The sequence below is a fragment of the Sminthopsis crassicaudata genome, chromosome 6, assembly GCF_048593235.1.
Source record: "Sminthopsis crassicaudata isolate SCR6 chromosome 6, ASM4859323v1, whole genome shotgun sequence".
In the NCBI taxonomy this organism is placed as follows: Eukaryota; Metazoa; Chordata; class Mammalia; order Dasyuromorphia; family Dasyuridae; genus Sminthopsis; species Sminthopsis crassicaudata.
In genome coordinates, this window is record NC_133622.1 from 234,353,455 (window position 1) to 234,361,054 (window position 7,600).

Below are 7,600 nucleotides of genomic sequence, written 5' to 3' on the forward strand. Positions count from 1 at the left end.
CTTCATAGTTCAATAATAAATTGTTTTGGTGCTCTTTTCAGTTCACCTTATTTATTGACTCCCTTTTACATACAGCACACTGCAACTTGACTCTGAAAGAATAGGAAGACTTGTTTGCACAGTTAGCAGACTTAATGTAATACTAATTAAAGAGTATTTCCTTTGTGTCTGGAGCGAAATGATGTTGCTAATAAAAATGCTTTTTAAATTAGTGTGTTTTTTTTTTTTTTTTAATCATGAGCAGCAGAATGTTAGCAGTTCACTGGTGGCTAATAAAAAAAAAAACTAGGTAGGCTACTCAGTCATTTATCTAAATGAAGACAGCAGCTAAATTGTATGTAGAGACATTGAGTAAAGTTGATGAGTAAGTGAGATTAAGATGAAATCACAAGTTTACATTTTTTAATTAGTTTATACCTTTAACAACTGCTTAGAGTGACACAGTGATTGAATGTCTGCTTAAGCTGGTCTGGAAATAATACAGTTCTACTAAGCTCTGAAAATTCTTTGTGTGTGTATCTATTATATATGAGCACATATGTCTATACACACACATAAATTTATAACGCATGGCTGACTTGCATTCTTGGCTATCTTTGTCCCTTCTTGCCAGTATATCATAAAGCAGTCAGGGTCTTCAATTACCTTGGCACCTAGGTGTCACGTGGAATTTGGGTATCAGAGTCAGGAAGATAAGCTTCTTTGTAAAATGAGGCTAATAACAGCAGTTACCTCACAAGGTTTTTATAAGGATCCAAAGACATAACGTTTATGAGCTAAACGACCCAGCATAAGTCATTTAACTTCTTAACCTCAGTTTTTTCATCTATAGACATAATGATAGCACCTATTTCATAGAGTTGAGAAGATTAAATGATACACAGCACTTTTTAAAACTTAAAAGTACCCCGTGTATGTTAGCTATTATATGGGGTCCATATGAAGGGCAATGTGTGGGCATGTGAATAAGAGTGCCAGCTGACGACCCTGTCACAAGGCCAGGGTCAATACACCTCAGCTTCACTAGTCACTGGAGTAGTTTACACAAGAACTTATAAACAGCGATTGGGCAAGGCTCAGCAATTAAAATGGGCTCTAAAAATCTTAGCTGTCAAAAAAACCATTATGTGAAATATTCACAAGTTCTTATTCTTTGAGTGAGCTCTAGTTGTGCTATACCTTGGAGGCAGACAGCAAGGAAAGAGCTGTGGATTTGTAGCCAGGGTTTTAATTCTGATTTTTAGCATCTACTATCCAGGTGCCTTAGGACAGATGGTTTCTCATCTCTGTGTCTTAGTTTCCTTATTTGTAAAATGAGGATTAGACAAAATTATCCCTAAGATTCCTTCCAACTTCTAAGTCACAGAAAACTAGATCATACAAGGTTAGAGTTAGCAACAATAGCCTTAAGAACTGCTGTGTGCTGAAGAGTGAGAGACCTCATTGCTGGTCCCTCTGAAACCTACTCACAGCATGATCTTGGGCAACGTGTATTATTTTTCTGTGTGTCAGTCTTAGAAAGCAGGGGTTGTTGCACCAGATGGGAGGTTCTTATCCTAAGATCTACAACCCTCCAGGGAGTTCAGTTTTAGATGTAAAGGGTCCTTGAACTTTAATGAGAAAAAATCGCATCTTTATTTTCACTAATCTGTTACTGAAATATAGCATTTCTTTCAAAAACATTCTGAGAAGGATCTCTGATCTTTACCAGACTGCCAGATGGGTCCATGACACAAAAAATTGGTTAAGCACGCCTAGACTCAGTGATATCTAAGGCCCTTCCCCCTGTGAATTTCTAGAATTCTAAATGTGACATTTGTGCCATGGGGCTTCTTTTCTGATTTCATTAAAAATTCATACTTCTCCAAAATCTGATTTTTCTTTTTGTCGGAAGGAGTAGCAAGCAGACTTAATTTCTTTTGAAGCCTGCTCCTAAGGGCTACCCACTAACTTGCGTGTCTGATGTATGCATTGTAATAATTCCTTCACTCAAATACTTGGCCACATATCATTTTATTAAAGATTTTTCCTGATAACTAGAGAATGGTAGGAGCCAGCAATTGATGCTGTTTATGTTGGCATGAAGCTAAGATCAATAAGCTTCAATTTATTCATAAGCTCCAGGTCAGGATTTGGATTCCAGGACCTTAGCTTGTGACCTACTTGCTACCTGGGGGATAGGAGGTTTATGACTTCTCTGTAGGACCCATTTTCTTCATTTGTAAAAAAAAAAAAAAAAAAAAAAAAAAGGTTGGATTAATTGACCTCAAATGTGTCTTCTACATCTAGATCTAATGATAGTACAGCTTTTAGGGGAAATATAGCCATAATCCTGAGGTCCCCTGACCTTAGAATGCTTATTGTTCTAGCAATCTGTCAATGATTCTAAAGTCTTCTGGCCTTAAAATAGTGCTACAAACATTGCTGATTGACTGTGGGATAGATTAATCTGCTGGTCAGTGATAACCAAGCTCCTGAGACAATCCTGAATACATCACTCCTCAGCTCTACCTCTGGGCCATAAAATTAGCATATCAGTGAAGAAGAACCAGATCTGTCTGTCTTTTCCTCTAAATTTGTCTTTTTGCTCCCAGTTCTTTGCTAAATCTTTTTAGAATTTAGCCCACTTCAATTGGCATTACAATTACAATAAACTTTACCCCTTGACTTGGATATGGGTTCAAGCCTGCAAATTCTTTTGAGACACCTCATTTTTTTTGTTTTTAAAATTAAAAAAAATTTTTTTTGAGACACCTCATGACACAGATCTGCAACTCCCAACATTTTGGGGTCTCCTTTCTGAACCTCAACACACTGAGCTGTGAGGTGGCTTCCAATGTTAAATCCTCCGATTTAAAAGAATTAGGGAATCCACAAGGTGATTATATTACCTGGTATTAAGACCCAAGTATCTTATACATAGCATAGGTAATAATCAACAAGCATTTTGTTGATTAGGCACTAACTATGTGTCAGGTACAATGTTAGGTTGTGGGATTATATACAGTGACAAAAATGAAATAATCCTGCCTTCTAGGAGCTTACATTTCCTCTTCGAGACCTCCAACTGTCTTTAGACCTTTGGATAAAAATATCCTCTTTCCAAACATGCTTCAAAGGTTATCCTTTCTTCACCTCTTTTTAACTTTTGTTGATACCTATTTGCAGTATAGTCATTTCCCTCTAACCTACACCCATTTTCAATCCCATTCAACCCACCCTCATGACTGGAAAATGGTTTAAAAAAAAGCAATTGACCAAGCACCCGCGTCCACCAGCTTGTTACATCTTCCCCTTGGAGTCCCCTCACTTCTACAGACCGCTTCATCCTCTCTTCTGGAATAAGATCAATTTCAAGTCAAATTCAGCCTCCTTGCAAGTGTTGTTTTTATTAACATTATTGTAGGCATTGTTTATGTTGTTCTCCTGGTTCTCATTTCCCCAATGTTCATTTTAATTTGATTCTCACCTGCATGCAAGTGTGTGACTGTGTATAAGATTGGAGACACTGTGATTTCTGTGCCTGGCACATAGCAGACAGTTAATAATTTGCTTGTAGAATTGAATTGCAGCTGTTATTCTGCACTCTAGGGAAATCTTCATGGCCACTGAGGTAGGTGCCACCATTATTATTGCCTTTTTACTTTACAGCTCAGGAAACCGGGGTGCAGAAAGGCCAAGAGATTTGCCCCTCATCCCCATCTTTCACACCCACCCTCTTCTTTCCAGACCACAACCATTTTGATTCAGGCCTTTATCACTTCTTACCTAAACTATTTCAATAACCTCCTGATTGGTCTTTCTGCACTCCATTCTTCCTGCTCCGTTCCATTCTCTCCAAGATGCCAAATTGACATTTTTAAAGCACACAACAGATCATGTCTTCTTCTGTACAGGAATTGTCAGTGCTTTCCTGTCCTTGCTCCAGGATAACATGCAACCTTCCTTGTTTGGCATTTAAAGCCTCTCACCCTACCTGCCTTTCCAGCCTAATTATACATTACTCTTTACCCCTTCTTTTTATGGTCTGGTCAAACCGATCTGCCTTCGATCCCTTATATACAACATTTGTGTCTCTGTGCTTTTGAATATATGTTGGGCTCTGTGTTTAGACTGTTAAAGATATCCTTCCTTCAGCATCTTAGATACTTAGATACTCTGTCTTCGAGATTTATCTCAAAGGCCAACTCTGTTAGGAGATCTTTCCTAAATCCCCCAACTTGTTAGGACCCACCTCCAGTCATTTTTTTCATGTAGTATCTGTATCACTTTCTCTCACGGTGAGGTCCCTGTAATAGCTAGCCCAGATTTAATGTGCTGTGTAAGTACACTCAAAACAATAGCTCTTAGCTTCTACTGTGTGGTTACTTTTTCTCTAGTTAGCCAAAGGAGACGGTTAAAGCAAAAGCATAACAAAATAGCATAGTAAGAACATTTAAAGTAGGACATTTTCCTATAAACATAGGGTGCACTCTCCAACACATAAACATGGTACCAATGGAGAGAATAAACCTGAAAAATGATTATGTACATATTAGAAAAATGTGAAGAGGAGCAACACATATTTCTGATATTGCATGATCCCTGGTGCTTTCTGGTGATGACATTGTGCTTTTCTCAATAAATTATCACCCTTCCACCAGGCTTATTGGACTTGCTCCATTCTGAGCACAGCATTTCTCCTGACCCTATTCTTATGGGTAGGGGGGAAGGTCTTACTCTATCTGCTGATGGGCTCATCTCTACAGTCAGCTCAGCCATCTCAGCTGCAAACACTTAAACCTTTTGTTTGAGAAGGACAGACTAACACTTTTTTTATTCACAGCCATAGAGCATGGGCAGGTAAACCTTGATGTCCTGTAGTAAAACATACTTCTTGGCCAGGAGAGTCAATGGGATTAGTGTTCAATGGACATATATGCCATTGTGGTCATTATCACTACATCCACCCAACAAAAGCCAGACAGAATGCTTCTCATTCCAAATTGGCAGAGAGATCAGAGACTTTGTTGCTTAGAATCTTAGGATTTACATAATCTGACCCATTTCTAGGATCTCAGGGCCCATTTTCAATTCTCATCCTGCTTGACCAGTCTTCAGCATTTGACACTGTCAATCACCTCTTTCTCCTGGATACTCTTGGTTCTCCTTTTACCTGTTTGACTGTTCCTTCTCTGATTCCTTTGCCAGATCTTCATCCAAGTCACCCATTAAAGTGGGTATCAGGGTTCTGTCTTGGGTTGGCTTTATTCTCCCTCCATATTATATCACTTGGTGATCTCATCATTTTCCATAGATTCAATTATCCTCTCTATGTTGATGATTCTCCAATCTATATATTATGTCCTAACCCCTCTCCTAACCTCCATACTTTCATCTCTCACTGACAATCAGACATCTTGATCTGGAGGTCCCCTGGACAACTTAGATTCAACGTGTTCTAAATGGAATAGATTATCTTTCTCCCCAAATCATCCTCCCTTCTGAACTTCCCTATTCCTATGTTTGTCTGTATCCTGTATTTTAAGAACATGCCTAGTCATCCCAAGCAGAACAGAAATTCCCTGAGGGCTGAAATAGTCTCACTTTTGTATTCATATCCTTACAGTATCTGGCACATAGTAGGTGTTTAGTAAAGATGACTGATTGATAAGACCAGTAAATGTCTAAAGCAGAATCCCAATTGAGTCCCTCATGCTTGCAACTCAGTTGTTCTCCTCACTCTGTTTTCCAATAACCCGTCTTTACTAAATCCCATCAATTTCACCTTTTTTATATTTCGTATTTGTTCCCCCTTCTCTCCTGTGCAGGCCCTTAGCACTTCCGACCTAGACTATTGCAATGGCTACTGGTTGGTCTCCTTGCCAGAAATCTCTTCCCACTAATCGGTCCTTCACTCAGCTGTCAATTTAATCTTCCCAAGGAGCAGATCTGACTGCCATGCACATCACACACTCCCCTGTTCTGGAAGCTCCAGTGACTACTTATCTCCGGGATCAAATATAAAAATCCTATTTGGCATTCAAAGCCCTTCACAACCTGGCTCCCTCCTGCCTTTCCAATCTTCTTACACTTTATTCCCCACCATGAACTCTACAACCCAGTGCCATTGGCCTTTTGCTGTTCTTCCAGTGAGACTCCATCGCTCAGCTCTGGGCATTTTCTCTGGCTGCTCATGCTGACATGCTCGGCCTTCTCATCTCTGCCTCCTGGTCTTCCTTGGCTCTCTTCAAGTCTCAGCTAAGATCCCATCTTCTATGGCAGTCTTGCCTTATTCCCTTTGATGCTAATGGCTTCCTTCTGGTGATTATCTCCAGATTAATCTGTTTCTATCTTGTTTGCATGGTGTCTCCCCCTCTAGACTGAACTCCTCAAGCTCAGGAAGCAACTATTTTTTGTCCTTCTTTATATACAACCACTTCACACAGTGCTGGTCTCATAGTGGGGCCTTAGCAGGAACATAAGCTAGGCTAAGGAAGCAGGGTCAATGTTCTTTCTCTACTCACTGCCTGAAGTCGGTCTCTGTGGTGCATATTGGTAAGTTGTAAAGCCTGTGTGTTTGGGTGCTGTATTTTAACATCTTTCATTTCCTGCTGTAGTTTAGCCAGGGAAAATTTCAGTCTCCCTATGTTTGTCTATATCCTGTATTTTAAGAACATGCCTAGTCATCCCAAGCAGAACAGAAGTTCCCTGAAATAGTCTCACTTTTGCATTCATAGCCCTATAGTAGCTAGCACATAGTGGGTGTTCAGCAAAGATGACTGATAAGACCAATAAGTGTCTAAAGCAGAATCCCAATTGAGGTCACCATCAAATCCTGATCTAGTACTTGCCATCCACTACCCTGCCTATAGATTCTAGATTCTTTGAATTCCGTATGTCCTACAAAAATGATGCTGGCACAGGTAATTCTGTATTAAACACATTCAGAGGACACATTCAGTGCAATGTACTATACTGAACATCGAGGAGCCAGTCTCCTTTCCTTGTGCAATCTGTATCAGGGCTGAAAAGCACAGAAAGTTCCAAGCAATCTTGTCAAAAGAAGGGAAATAAAGAGTAATGACTTTAGATTTTTCATGCCATTTAAAACACTACTGGATGCCATGATCTATACTCACTCTTAATGCCCTCCCCCACCTTACCATCCCCTGAAGCTGACCTCCTCTTTCTCTTTCCTTTCCCAAACAAACTCCTAGGAAAAGCTGCCTCCACTTCCTCTCCTCTTATGCTTTCCCCCACATCCTACACCCATGATTTTATTTGTTTGGAGTTCTCAGGATAGAAATTTCCCCCATTGATCCACATCAGAAATTCATCAGTACATTATGGACTTAGGGCATTGCCTGGATCGAGTTGACTGTGGTAAACACCCAGGTCTCCCTGCACCCAAAAATACAAAGTGAATTTTTAAAAATGTGAATTCTAGACTTGGAGTCAGGAGGATCTGAAATCAAATTTTGCCTCGGTGACATGGTAGGCCTGGACTTAAGAAAGACCTGAGCTTAAATCTGGCCTCAGATACTTAGGAGATGTGTGATAGAGGGCAGTTTAATGTCTGCCTTTCTCAGTTTCTTCAGCTATAAAATGGGGAGATTAT